Source organism: Desmodus rotundus, chromosome 12 (assembly GCF_022682495.2).
Source record: "Desmodus rotundus isolate HL8 chromosome 12, HLdesRot8A.1, whole genome shotgun sequence".
NCBI classification, from domain to species: Eukaryota; Metazoa; Chordata; class Mammalia; order Chiroptera; family Phyllostomidae; genus Desmodus; species Desmodus rotundus.
The window spans coordinates 68,658,145-68,673,690 of NC_071398.1; the positions used below are offsets into that span (position 1 = coordinate 68,658,145).

At 38.6% G+C, this 15,546-nt stretch overlaps 2 pseudogenes; one reads left to right on the forward strand and one right to left on the reverse strand.

The window, feature by feature from the left end:
• Positions 1 to 8,970: 8,970 nt before the first annotated feature.
• On the forward strand, positions 8,971 to 9,519 carry LOC112313496 (large ribosomal subunit protein eL18 pseudogene; annotated as a pseudogene).
• A 4,904-nt stretch (positions 9,520 to 14,423) lies between these two features.
• LOC112314054 (small ribosomal subunit protein eS8 pseudogene) overlaps positions 14,424 to 15,546 on the reverse strand; it is a 119,560-nt pseudogene continuing 118,437 nt past the window's right edge.

Genomic DNA, 15,546 nt, shown 5'->3' on the forward strand with positions numbered 1-15,546 from the left:
CAGGGCCTAAGTATCAGCCAGCAAATCAGACAAACTAATTTTCATTAATAGGGAACAGTAATTGAAGAAGCCTAAAGGAGCACATGCTCAGGTAATAAACATTCACTGTTAATAAAACACTATGCCTTTTCTGGTTATAAAATACATTTGTATTATAGAAAAAATTAACCACAGAAAAATAAAGAAAATAAAGTACACATACACACACACATACACACACACAAAAGTCTCGGACGAGTCACAACTTCTTGGTTTTAATACAGCATGGCAGTTAAGAGCCCAGATTCTACTGCCTCAGCTTGAATCTCACCTCTCCTAGTTTCTACTTGTGTGACCTTGGGCAAATTACCTAACCTCTCTGTTTCTGAGCTTTGCCATCTGTAAAGTAGGGGTAGTGATAGGGTCTATTATGGAGGATTAAGTGAGTTAACATATGTAAGGTACTTAAAACAATCTCTGGCACATACTAAAGCTCCATGTGTTTGCTATCATTGTTTTTGGTAAAATAAGATGACCCACTGACAGGAAAGGGATACGTTTATAAACACATACTTTAAAAAACTCATTGGAATCATCCTTTACCTATAATTTCCTTATACTTAGAAATATACCATGAATATTTTTCCACATTTCCATATTCTTTAACAGCATGTGTTTCAAGATGGTAAATCTGAGCAGAATTTAGACTTCATCTTTTATCAGCAGAATAGTGTTTTTTATAATTTGAATTTTAATGACTTCAGGTGGAGCATGAACTCTCCAGTTCATCTCAGTGCTGAACATTCACTCACTAGTGTCTTATATTCAGTTGCTTTTCACCTTTAGTTAATTTGCTAAGCACCTGAAGTCATTTGCATTTTTTACCCCCAGCATGACTGTCACTAGTTGCATATTCTTTCATTCTGTGACTAGGACATACTCTACTTAAGCAATTCCTTTTTTTTTTAATTTAAACATTTTTTTATTGCTGTTCAATTACAGTTGTCTGCATTTTCTCCCCACCCCTTCACCCCACCCCAGCCAAACCCACCTCCCTCCTCCACCTCCACCCTCCCCCTTGGTTTTGTCCATGTGTCCTTCATAGTAGTTCCTGAAAACCCCTCTCCCCATTGTCCCCTCCCCATTCCCCTCTGGCTATTGTTAGATTGTTCTTAACTTCAATGTCTCTGGTTATATTTTGTTTGCTTTTTTTCTTTTGTTGATTATGTTCCAGTTAAAGGTGAGATCATATGGTATTTGTCCCTCACCGCCTGGCTTATTTCACTTAGCATAATGCTCTCCAGTTCCATCCATGCTGTTGCAAAGGGTATAAGCTCTTCCTTTCTCTCTGCTGTGTAGAATTCCATTGTGTAAATGTACCATAGTTTTTTGATCCACTCATTTGCTGATGGGCACTTAGGTTGCTTCCAGTACTTGGCTATTGTAAATTGTGCTGCTATGAACATTGGGCTGCACAGGTTCTTTTGGATTGGTGTTTCAGGGCTCTTAGGGTATAATCCCAGCAGCAGAGTTGCTGGGTCAAAAGGCAGTTCCATTTCTAGTTTTCTGAGGAAATTCCATACTGTTTTCCATAGTGGCCTCACCAGTCTGCATTCCCACCAACAATGTACTAGGGTCCCCTTTTCTCTGCATCTTCTCCAACATTTGTTTGTTGATTTGTTTATGTTGGCCACTCTGACCAGTGTGAGGTGGTACCTCATTTAAGCAATTTCTATTGTTAGGCATTTATTTATCTGCTGTTTTTAACTATTATTATAAATAATGCTGTGAGGAACATCCATGAATACAAAACTTTTTAAATATATCTCTGTCTGTTTTCCTTAGAAAAATTTCCTAAAAATAAAAATGTCAGGTCAGCCCTGGCTGTTGTGGCTCAGTGGACTGAGTGCTGGCCTGTGAACCCAAGAGTCACTGGTTTGATTCCCAGTCAGGGCACATGCTTGGGTTGCTGGCCAGGTCCCCAGTGGGGGACGCATGAAAGGCAACCACACACTGATATTTCTCTGCCTCTCTTTCTCCTTCCCTTCCTCTCTCCCTAAAAATAAATTTAAAAAATATTTTTTAAAAATGCTGAGTCAAAGTCTGACTATTTTTAATACCTTTAATACATATTGCTAAATTGCTTGACCAAAACAAACTTCACATTTCTACCAGTTCATTTCTTTGAACAATTACTGATACTGGTATTATTACCTTTTCAACTAAAAGGTCTATGAGTCAGGAATATGAACCTTTTAAATATGGCCTTTTGAGGACAAATATTTTTTCCTCCAGCCTCCTAGCCTCATTCTTTTCCTGCTTTCCAGATAATTAAGTGAAATAGTTGGGGGAAGATAAGCATCTTAGCTATGGCCTTAAATGATATCTAATATTACCCAAATGTCTCTATGCCTCAAAGCACTTGCCAGTGTAAATCGTAAGAGTAAGCTACAGGATATCTTTAGTCCCTCCTAAACTCTGTCATTAAGGGGTGAAATAACGTTAGTGTAATTATTATTGTAGCCAGTAATAACAGCAGCAGCCATCACCTACTACACACTTTATTACGTTCAGGCACCATAATAAGCACTTTACTTTCATTAAGCCTCACAGAAACCCACGAGGTAAATATTATTGTAAATATTATAACGGACAAAACTGAGGGTCACACAGGTTAAAGAAACTTGTTTCGAGTTACATGATTGTCATGGCAAAGCCAGAATTTAAGCCTCGACTAATCTAACTCCAAAACCAGAATACTAAAATGTCCCTAAGCATATTATTATTAATAATATATCTCCTTCATTTAATACATTTAATTTCTCTAAAAGCTTTCATATATGTAATTTGGTGCTGATGATAACAAGTCTGGTGTGTAATGAAGAGGCTCTGCACAGAGGCAGTCTGTCTCAGTACAATAATAAACACAAAGTCTCACGTGCCCACGGCTATCTATTAAGGTCAGAACCAGTACAATACTTGCAGCTAGAACTTGAAAATTACTCCCATAAGCACTTTGAGTTAGATGTAGATGACAGCCCTATAGATCTCCCACACACAGGCTTCTCCCAGCACCAGCAGGAATGCCAATTACAGAATTATGACAAGAGCTCTGGCCCGCTCATCCTCATTCAGCAAGTTTGTTCTTTTTCTGTTCTCCAGCTGACAGAGCTACTTTAAAAAAAGAAACCATTTCTGCAAACATTTGAAGCAGCTCATCCCTCTGACTTTTAGCATAATAAGGCTCTGTCAGAATAATCTAGAAATTTGTCTTCCAATGCTTAAATAAAAGTTCCTGAGTCTTTTTAGCATAAGTGTTTGGGGATTGTTATCGCATTAGATTAGGTGGCAATATAAATACAAATGTTTGCTTTGGCTTGTTAAAAAATAGCAAATTTTAAAATACTGCAGTTTTATTTTGTATTTGCTTGTGGGCCTGATAAAAACTAAATGCAACTTTAAGCAAACATAATCAGTCGGGAGCTAGGGCTTCTGGAAGTCCTCCGCTCTGCTCTGCGTAACATTGAGAACCCTACAGGAAGAACTCTATGTTTATAACAGAGCTCTGTGGTTCTAAATTCCCCCTCCCTTAACTTCCTTTTCCCTTCTGTAAATACCCCTCCGTCTTGGCACGCAGGTCAGAGCGTGCACATGGATTGCTCTGTCTGCATTAGGTTGCAACCCTTTCTTTTTCCCGAATAAATCCTTTTTGCTGACGAAACACCTAGTGAGTGCTATTTTTCAGCTGACAAGCCTTTAAAAAATATTGATGTGATTCAGAGTACTAATAAGATTCATTGCATAAGTAATTTTAGCAGCTGTCTTTACAAGGTCAACACACAACAAATGTCATATTATGCCTCTGCTTTAGTGGTTCTCAATCTTTTTGCTCTCAGGAACTTTTTACATTAAAAAAATTATTGAGGACCCCAAAGAATTTGTGATTATGTGGGTTATAGCTATTGATATTTACCATATTAAAAAATAAGGGTAAGATTTTTAAAACTACTTATTTCATTAATTCAATGAAAATAAACCCATTATGATAACAGGTTTTAAGAAAAATAACTATATTTTCAAAAATAAAAAACTAGCGAGAGGATACCATATTTTTACAAATCTCTTTAATAGAAGGTATCTGAATTCCTGTTATATCTGCTTCTGCATTCAATTTGTTGTGATATGTTGTTTTATTTATTTATTTGATTGATTTGTGAGAGAGAGAGGGAGGAAGGGAGAGAGAGAAAGAAAGAGAAACATCGATTTATTGTTCCGCTTATTTATGCACTCATCGGTTGCTCTTTGTATGCGCCCTGACTGGGGATTGAACCCACAACCTCGGCATATTGGGAATGATGCTCTAATCAACTGAGCTCCCCAGCCAGGACCTGTGTGATATGATGTTTTAAAAGGTTGAAATATTTGAAAAAAATTCACCCTCACAGAGATATGTAGTTAGAAAAAGGAGGAATATTTTAATAGCCTTTTCAAATAATTGTGGCTATTCTTCTTTGATACTACATCAAAACTCAACAAGTCATCATTTCTAGAAGTTTAATCACAATGCAGAATCTGAAAGCATGTTAATAAACTTTTCAAACTCTGTTACATTAGTTACTAAAACCCATTAGTTTTCTTACACTTTGAATAAATCTTTTTTACCCATCCTTACTTTATAACATTATGCATTGGTCATTTAAAAAATATAGGCTCACTGACTTATGCAGGTCTTTCAAATGTAAACACATTCATTGTATACTATCAAAATATTACATTTATGGCCCTGGCTGGTGTGGCTCAGTGGCCTGAGCATTGGTCTGTTAACCAAAGTGTCACTGGTTTAATTCTCAGTCAGGGCAGGTGCCTGGGTTGAGGGCCAGGTCCCCAATGGGGAACTCTCGAGAGGCAACCACACACTGAGATTATCTCCCTTTCTTTCTCCTTCCCTTCCTCTCTCTAAAAATAAATAAATAAAATCTTTTAAAATATTACATTTATGAACATGATTTCATTAGACAATCTTTAGGCATCGGGAAGCTGTTAAGAACACAATGACATTCCTGATTTTGAAAAATTCCCAGATTTTATCATTGGAAACAAATTTAATCAATTTTTTTCCTTGAAGTGATAGGTTCACTTTGTCCATTTTCAAGAAAACATGTCTCATATTCATAGGTTGTCAGTTGTTCTGTGGTAGGCCGTTAGACAGACATAAGCAGAGCAAAGACAATGGGCCAAGTACAGAAGGTCACCAGGGCAGAAAGCCCGAGTGCCTAGCAATGGGCAAAGCTGGGAAAAGAAAGACCTTGCCACCAGGGTAGCCTTTCCTTCCCTAGCACATGGCTGGTCATTTGGTTTAGACCCCCAACCTTTCACATCACTGGTCATGCAGTTTGGACCCTCCCCTGACATTTCACCCTCTGGCATGTTGCTAGTCATGTGGGTTTGACCCCTCTTAGAGGTGACAAACAAGGGAGGCAGAGAATAGCCCTTAAGCATTAAGCTCCCAGGGCAATGAGGTTGTGACCCACATCAAATATGTCCAGGCCTCAGGTGTATTTCAGCTCCAGGCCCAGAGAAGCAGCAAACCAGACAAGCGATGCCATGGCTGACATCAGGACCAGCTGCACTGACTAATGACCTGCTCTGGCACCAACCAATCAGTAGAGACCTTGACTTTGAAAGGACACACTGGAAAGCTGATGAATGTTCTATTGAAATCCTCCCCTGGGACCTCCTCTAAAGTCCCCACCCTAAAAGCCCTTAAGACAGAAGACCCAGTCTGCTCTCCCTTTGGGGGAGTATGACCCTGCTTTCCCATCCCCCACTTCCCCCCAGTCACATTACCTTTACTTTTCTCTCTCTCTCCTAAGCTCCAAAGGCCCTTCTGTTGCCTCTGTAACTTGTTTCCTGAACCCATTTCTTCTACCACTCACTTCTACCTCTGTGACTTTCTAAATAAACTTTCTCTTATAGATTGGGTCTTAGCTCTGAATTCTTTCTTAGCCAGAACTCAAGTCCCGAGGTTGCTGATCCAAGGTCCAGTCTGACCGCACAGGTCTAACGCCTCGTGCTGTTTTCACCACCACCAACAGTTCTTTCAAGCAAAAATGGCATTCCATGACCAAAACAAGTGGCTAGTTCATTTCACAATTCAAACAGCTATACACATGCTTTTCCATAAGACAACCATCATACCTTGGTGTATAGCTTATATGCTTATGTGTATTTATTTCATCATCCAGAATATCAAAAACTCGTGTATTCAGAGTGAGACAGCATAGCGAGCTGGGCCCAGGACACTAGATGGCCAGAAGAAATGCCAGATAAACTGACAAAATTTCACCACCTCTCCACTCCCTACTTAACACCACCTTAGTAGCTGATTTTATCTCCTTTCTAACTGCCTGCCTCCTTGCAGATGTTGAAACCGCTGATTGTATACACAGTTGATCAAGGTTTAACTAGTATATGACCTTCCTAGCGTCGTGGTAATCCACCATCTTGGCCCTCCCTGCACAGAGGCAAAGATAGTTACTAAGCAACCTGACAGCAGAGGAAGTAACTGGACTCTCCACAAGCCGTCGTGATCCCCAGTTTATAAAAGCGACACAACAATCCCCAGTCAGAGCACATACAAGAATCCACCAATGAATCATAAATAAGTGTAACAACAAAAAGCGATGTCTCTCCTTCTCTCTCTCGCTTTCTCACTCACTCTACAAATCAATCAATAAAAAAATTTTAATAATAAAAAAATCAAAGCAATCCAACAGAGCTTCTCAGTGAGCCCGTTCAGAGCACCTTCCTTTGAAATTTCTCCAGCATTTCCTCTCAATTTCTATCTTGGTGAACCAAAAAACTCCAATGCCAGTAACAAGCGGTCAATATTCAATAAAATACATCTTGCTTCATCAAGGACAGTCTTAAATGAAACTGGCCTTTCCTTTTTCTTTCTGCAAGTGCCTGGCAGTGAAGAATACAATGACTACAAATAGTGCAATTTGATGACATTGCCTAGTTTGTTCTAAGAGCCTAGAAGCTTTACCTGCAATTGCTTTTGCAACCAGTGTAATGTGAATGTAGGAAAACAAAAGGCCTATCATGTCTAAAAAAATTTAAGACTTTATTTTTTTTTATTTTTAGAGAGAGGGGAAAGGAAGGAGAAATGGAGAGAAACATCAGTGTGAGAGAAACACCCAGTAGTTGCCTCTCTCAGGCCCCCTCCCAGGGACCTGGCCCACAATTGACCTGGTGACCTTTCGGTTTGTAGGGTGATGCTCAACCCACTGAGCCACCCCAGTCAGGGCTAAAAATTTTTTTGAAAATAGTTTTAACCTTGCAACTCCCTTTAAAAGATATCAGGGACTACTGCTCTATTTGCTTCTTGGTCCAAAAGTATTTTACTTAAGAAATCACAGACTAACTCATTTTTTTATTTCATCAGAATAAGTCAATTCTAAATTATTTTCTAATAGCTAAAATTTTCTTTTAAAAGCACTTTTGATGCATAAATATTGTTTTAAGCCTCTCCGATCTGCTTCCACTGTCACGTCTTTCTCTGACCCTCTCTTCTACTTCCCTTATCCACTTTTAAGAACGTCGGTAATCTGGATGATATTCTTGCTATCTTTTTTTAAACTATGACGAATTTATTCTTTTCCAGTTTTATTGAGATATAAATTGACATAAAACATTGTATTAGTTTAAGGTATACAACTTAGTGCTATATTATATGTTGTAAAAAGGATTACCAAGTAAGTTTAATTAGAATCCATCACTTCACAGATACTTTTTTTTTCCTGTGATGAGAGCTTTAAATCTACTCTCTTAGCAACTTTCAAATATATGATACAGTATGGTTGACTATCGTCGCCATTACTCTTGTTAATTTAAAGTCAGCTGATTAGCAACCTCATTTCTGTCTGCAAACTGAATTTCCCTTTGCCACTTAACATGCCAGGAATCACTGGTTCCAATGATCCTAATCCTAATGTGGGCATCTTTTGGAAAGGGAGACTTTTTCTGCCTATGACAGCGAGCTCCACCCTTGAGTTACCATCTCGAAGGGAGGCAGGCACCACAGCCCAAAGGCCACTACAATAAGACCTTCATGTGCTTTGCCATTTCCTCAAAGTACTACCCACAGTGGTTTGTAACAAAATTCTTAAAATGAAAAAGCCCTGGGAGGAGTGATAAAGTGGGGATACAGTATTCAAATCCAGAGCTAGGCTTGGGAGAGATTGAGCCTAAGGGCGTAGCATCAAGGGGGAAAGGGGCAGCCTGACTCCCTGAGGCCTGAGCTTCAGAGAAAGGAACACAGGGTGCAGGTGTGGGTGGCATGGGTGCCCCCACTTACAAAATACAGTGATATTTAGGACACCTGAAGTTCTCTAACCAGAACTGTCAGCTGCCTGGGTTCCAGTTTCTAGAAAAGAGAAAGAAAATATACCAACCATACCTTTAGCACAGGGGTTATCATATGTGTATGTTTCTGCCATCTCCCTTAGATTTAAGTCTTTTTTATGGTTGCAATAGTAGTAGATGCTCAACTAATGTTACCACTTCGTGCTAGCGAGGGGTTGGTTTAATTATCATCCACAACTGGCAGAGTAACTAATAATATTCCCATTGGACAGACAGGAACACTGAGCTCCAGGGAGTCAAGCCACCCAATGGTGATGGGATAAAGCTGAGACTGAGACCCTGGCAGCTTTGGGTTCAAAGTCAGTGTATTTTTATGATATCACACTACCTCCCCCATGAAATATCTTTGCCTGATTCTTGCTCATATATTATTCCCTTGCTAGATTTTACCATGTTACTATGTTCTTCATCATTATAATTCTTGTGACGGCTCACCATTCTAAGGAGTTAAGTCATCATTATGTAATGAATCACTTTCCCACTTCTGAAATTTTTATGATCATTAATAAAACTACGGTGAATATAAGAAAAATTACCGGATCTGATAGAGCAGAAGGCTCCATCATGGGAGTCTACATCCACCACAAAAAAGACAGAAAGGTTGGGGGAAAGGAGCCCAGGAGCCGGGACATCTGCCTGAGGCTGCTGGTCAAGCAGCACAGGTTTCTGGCCAGATGAACCAACTCCACCTTCAACCAAGTGGTGCTGAAGATGTTGTTCATGAGTCACACCAACCGGCTGCCTCTGTCCCTTTCCTGGATGATCCAGAAGATGAAGCTTCCTAACCAGCTGGGCAAAACTGCTGTGGCTGTAGGGAGCCTGTCCAGGAGGTGCCCATACTGAAGGTATATGCATTTGGTGTGAGCAGCCACACCTAGAGCCACATCCTCAAGGCCGAGGGCCAAGATCCTTGCCTTGGACCAGCTGGCCCCAGTCTCCCCCATGGGACGTAGCACTGTTTTGCTTTCTGGTCCTCAGTAGGGCCAAGAGGTGTACAGGTATTTCTGCAAGGCCCCAGGAACACCTCACAGCCACACCAAACCCTGCGAACGATCCAAGGGCCAGAAGTTGGAGCACGCAAGAGGCCTGGCCAGGCACAGCTACAAAACCTAACCCCAGATCCTACCTTGTTATTAAAAATATTTTGGATGCTGAAAAAATACATTATGAAAAATTACATTAATAAAATAATCCACAGGAGAGTAAATCCAGAAAGAAAAATTAAATTAAAATATGCTTTAAGGTGATTTTCATGTTAATTAAAATCATTACCTCATCTTACTTAACAAATACTCGTCTCACAACAATTTAACAACCACAGCCACAAAAGTGAATAATTTGAGCTCATTTATGTCTTTAATTCATTATTCATCGGGTAAGATTTAAACTGAAGCATCATAAACACTCTGTTGTCCAGGCCTTTAAAAATAATGGTAAACTGTTCTTCTACTGCTCGTGTTCATCCTACAAACACAAAATACAATAAGATATGTTCTTTATTTATGGCTATTTTGGAGCATATATGAGAAAATAAGAGCTAGCAAAAATTAGATCAGAGATAGTCCAGACAACTCAGCACTTTAATCTAATGAAAGTGATACTGAAGATCAATCCCTAAGAAGGCAGGCTAGCTGTCCTTGACAGACCTCAAAATGTTCAAGAAGCAGCACAAAAAGCACCCTTCTCTTTTTTTGTTTTTTAAATAAAAGCTGTTTATCTTACTGCTCATTCCTTAATCTGAAGAAAAAGACTATTTATAGAGAGTGGCTCAAACCCAAGTATTTCCCTGTGTAAACCCCACTGAAATGACAATCGAGGCTTACGGCTCCAGGAACAAATAGAATGGCAGAGGAGATACCAGGAGCAAAATCTGGAAAGTCAGATAATATATAACTATTTTAGCAGAGCTGACACTTTATCACAGACTTCAGACCTCATCATACATTTCCCTCTTCTTGGATAAAAAATTACATGAGGTTTTGTTAATTATGAAAAACTCAACACCCTGGGTATTATTAGCTAGTGCGCACAGAACGGTGTTCTTCTCTCACTGTGACTGCAGTTTGCATCGGCTCCATTTGTAAGCCAGATCATGTTCCTGACTCGCAGCTAAGCTGTGGTTCTTTACCTAAGATTTGCTCCTAAATCAGATATTCCCCAACCTGAGCCAGTTAAACTAAGTATAGGGTTCCATACATTTATCCATTTAAAATTTCACCTGTTTTATAAAGTGCTTTAGATAGCTTGGATACTAATGTTTTTAGATAGGAACACACGCAGCTCAACACGCTCCACAAAACTGTCTTCTGGTCTATGTCTGTCTTTCCTCTGCTTATGGTGCTTTTGTTTGTTAATTTAAATGTAGTAAAATTATTGGACCTTTTTCTTTAAAGTTTGTGCTCTTTGTGTTTGGTTGAAAAACATCTTCCCCTATGTAAGTAATCTTCTGTATTTGGTATTGAGTAAATCCTTACTATGGACTGACTAGATTTTCTTATCTCCCCTCTCTCTGGATTTACTTTCTAAGTTATTGTTCTATTTCCATTTTTAAAAATATTATCCTTAACAACTTATTATGCATACTTAATTTACAAAGTCTAAAATTATGTTGTATGTGGTGTTTTAATTTTACATTTTGATTAGAGAAGCTATTATCAGTTCAAGAAGAAAAAAAATTTTTGTAGTGCTTTTACCATTTTTATTTGTACATTTTGTTTGTTAATTCACCAATAACTATTTCTGAAGAGAGATTCAGGGAGGGAGTCTATCTTTATTTTCCAAATGGATGTGTAATGTTCTCAAACTCTTATACTGTCCATTTTATCCCCATTGATTTAAAATATGACCTTTACCATAGAGTACATTTCCACTTAAACGAGAATCTATGTCTGTACATTCTATTCTGTTCTAATCTATTCGGCTTTTCTTTACTACTACCAAACTATTTTAATTACTTTTGACTGTCTAATATCTGATTAGAGCAAGTCCTTCCAGCCCCATCTGCTACCCATTACTCTTTAAAAGAAAAACATTTTTCTTAATTGTTTATTTTGTCTATATTCTTTCTTCATATGTCAAGTCCCTACCATCCCAAAAACTTTCATTAAGGTTTTGATTGAGATTATATTGAATTGAGGGATTAATATCATCATAGTGCTGACTTTTTCCATCAAAGATTATATTTTCTCTTCATTGATTCTTTTAAAAATGTTTTAAATTGTCTTTCAAGAAATATTTACAATTTTTTCATATAAGTTATATCTTTCTTGTTGGGTTTATACTTTTTATTCTTGTAAATAAGAATTTTTTCATTAATTATTGCTGGCATTCAGGAAAATGTTGATTTTGTTTATCTTGCATTAAGCCATTTTATTGCATTCTCTTATTAATTCTAATTAGTGTCTCATCAGATTATCAAAATAGGCAACCATATTGCCTGCTTCTAATGATTTTGTCTCCTCCTCTCCAGTATTTAGCTCTTTTCTTTCTTTCACTTTGGTGACGAACTCTAGCACACTGTCGAACAGCAGCGGTCACAGCAGGTGTTCTGGTCTTACCCATGAAGAGGCTTCTAATGTTTCATAACAAATTATGATGTTCAATTATGTTTTTAAATAGACAGCCCTCATCAAATTAAAGCAATTTTGTTTTCCTAGCTTAGAATAGCTGTTATCAAAACAGGAGTGGAACTTGATCAGAAGTTTCTTCAGCATCTTACAGGGTCATCTTTTTATTCTTTGCTCTCTCGGTCTAGTGATATTCCCTAATGTCAGCCACACTTGCATGACTGGAATTAACACTACTTGGTTAATTGAATTCATTCAACTCAACAAAAATTTATGTACCTATTTAGGTCAAGCATTTTTCTGGGCACTTGGCATGTATTAGGGAACTGACAATGATTCTTTGTAGACCAGATGTCTGAGATCTAATTATATTTTAACCCATTGCTGATTTTAAATTGCTAATATTTGATTTAGTATTTTTAGAGTTACAAGTGAGATTGATGTAATATCTTTTTGTGCTATTTTTGTTGTTGTTTTCCATGCTATAGGAATGTATAAGTAATAAATGAATTTATCTCTTCCTTTAAGGTTTTCTGTAACTTGTCCATAAAATCATCGAGACCTGGAGTCTCTTCTTTTCTTTTACAAAGATGTTTTTAAATTGTGGAAAAACACACATAAAATAAAATTTAGCATCTTGACCATCTTTATGTTAACCAAGTGTTGCCAGTTTCATTCCCAGTCAGAACACATTCCTGGGTTGTGGGCCAGGTCCCCAGTGGGGGCCACATGAAAGACAATCACACATTAACATTTCTCTCCCTCTCTTTCTCCTTCCCATCCCCTCTCTCTAAAAATAAGTAGCCTTGGCTGGTATAGCTCAGTGGATTGAGCACAGGCTGTGAACCAAAGTGTGGTCAGTTCAATTGCCAGTCAGGGTGTATGCCTGGGTTGCAGACAGGTCCCCAGTAGGGGGTACATGAGAAGCAACCACACATTGATATTTCTCTCCCTCTCTTTCTCCCTCCCTTCCCCTCTCTCTATAAATAAAATCTTTAAAATATATAAATGAATAAAGTTTTAATCAGTTTTTTAATATAGTAATCAAATATATATATATTTTTGTTTTCAACTTCATTTTCTCTTTTACATCCATGCTTCTTTTTAGGATTATTGTTGATCTTGTCTAGCTTATTGAGTTTAATGATGGGCCATTGATTTTCAATCCTTCATGTTTTTGAAGTGCATTTCTAAAGCTATATGTTTTATTTTTAATATTACTTTCTGCATGCTATTGGTTTTGCTATGTAATGTTCTCAGAATTGTCTTTAATTTCAGTTTTGATGTTCTTTCAACCCAAAAGTTATTTACAAGAGTTCTTTTTACCTTAGAAACAGGTGGGGGGGTTGTTTGTTTGTTCTTTAGCAAGTTGTTAGCAGTATGTATTACTATTTTCCTCCCACCCCTCCTCCCCTCACACTGTTCCCTACCCAGGGAACCAGTCCCCCATTTCTGGGCAGACCACCTCCAAGACTGGCCCTGCCCCATCATTTGGGCTAACGATTAGTATGCTCTCCCCAGCCTGTGGTCCCTGAAACTCATTCCACCCTGCTCTGACTTGTAAAGGTCATGTTACACACTTGCTTTCTCACCAGCTGAGGCCTTTCAGTAAGGAATTCAGAGATCTGTTAGTGCTACATTTTGAACAATATTTCTCAAAGGGAAGTCCAGAAAACTTTTGCATCAGAATTACCAGGTGATATTAATTAAAAGTATTGCTTCCAGAGCCCCATCTCAGATCTATTGTTAGAGTCTCTGAGGGTGTGGTCCATTTATCTCCACTTATTTTATTTTTAAATTGAGAGAGAGAGGAAAGAGAGAGAGAAAAACACTGACTTGCTGTTTCACCATCCATGCATCTGTTAGCTGACTCTCGTATGTGCCCCACCGGGGGACTGAGCCCTTAGTGTTGCGGTGTATCTCGACGATGCTCTAACCAACTGAGCCACCCAGCCATGGCCATTTATCTCTCTCTCTTTCTTAAAAAAGATTGTATTTATTTATTTTTAAAGAGAGGGAAGGGAAGGAGAAAGAGGGAGAGAAGGAGAAAAAGAGGGCGAGAAACACCAATGTGTGGTTGCCTCTCGCACGCTCCCCACGGGGGACCTAGCCCAGAGCCCAGGCATGTGCCCTGATTGGGAATCAAACCAGTGACCCTTTGGTTCACAGGCTGGAACTCAATCCACTGAGCCACACCAGCCAGGGCCATTTATCTCCGTTTTTAACAGGCAACCAGGTGAGTCTATTATAGCACACTGAAGTTTAACAACTATTGTTCTACATGATACCCTGATAATCTTCAGTGAGCACAGAGCAAGTCAATTAGGTAGGAAGGCTTTAGGAACTATGTCACGTAAACAACATTGAAGAAAGCGAGGATTCTTTTTAACCCTAGAATGAATCTTTATTCTAGTTTTTTTTTTTAACATGAAAGAAAGGAGGGAGGAGGATTTATTTGCCTTTCTGGGCCTTAATTTTCCTCAGGTAGAACTCCAGCTCCTTGCCTTCTAGCACGTAGCTGTCTGCTCGGCCACACTGGCCTGGTCTTGAAGCAGTGCATGCAGGAAGCTGGAACTGCTCCTCCAGAGGACGGCTGATTTTGGCGTTCTTTTTCCTTTCATCATATTTCTTCTGAATTTTCTTTGATCGTTTTTTGTTTAAAATCTCTTCCTCCTCAGGAGTCAGCTTGGCCCCCTTCTTGCGGCCCAGGGGCGGTGCATAGTGGGACTGGTACCACTCTCAGTATGGTGTGCTGTCAATGAGCACGATGCAGTTCTTTACCAGGGTCTTGGTTCGGACCAGTTCGTTGTTGGATGCATTGTAGACAACATCAATAATCCTTGTTTTGCGCATACAACACTCTGAGCCTCAGGAGACGTTGCCCACGTCCAGCCTTAAGGCTCAGTACTTCTTGTTGCCTCCTCGCACATGAACTGTGTGTATGCGTCGGGGGCCAATCTCAGTGTTGGCAGCAGAGCGATCCAGCTCATATTTTCACTTCTTGTGGTAGTGCTTCCTCTTGCCCCCAGTCTTGTGGCACTTGTGCGAGTTGTCCCAAGAGATGCCCATGGCTTGGTGCTGGCTGGAAAGAAAGAGCTAGGATATTTTTTACATGAACTCATTATTTATTCAAAGACTGGTTGACAGAACTAAAAAAACTTTTTTGAATAGAACTTTTATTTTTTTATTTTATTTTTTCAATTATAGTTTGCTTTCAACATTATTTTGTATTAGTTTCAGGTGTATAACAGAGCAGTTAGACAATTATATTGTATTTTGCTGTGTATAACGCACACCCACATTTCTGACCCAAACTTTCTGGAAAAAAATCTTTCATTTTAATTTTTTAATTCAATATTTTTGTTTATATTTAGATACTTGTTTTTTGTATTATAAAAGAATTTTAGCATTTATCTTTTAACATATTATGGTACAAGAAATTTTATGTAACAAATAATTACAAAACACAAGAACAGACACAAGGTATTTCAGGTACTACCCATGTATAATGCACATCCTTATTTTTTCCTCAAAAATTTGGGCAAAAAAGTGCACATTATACACAGCAAAATAT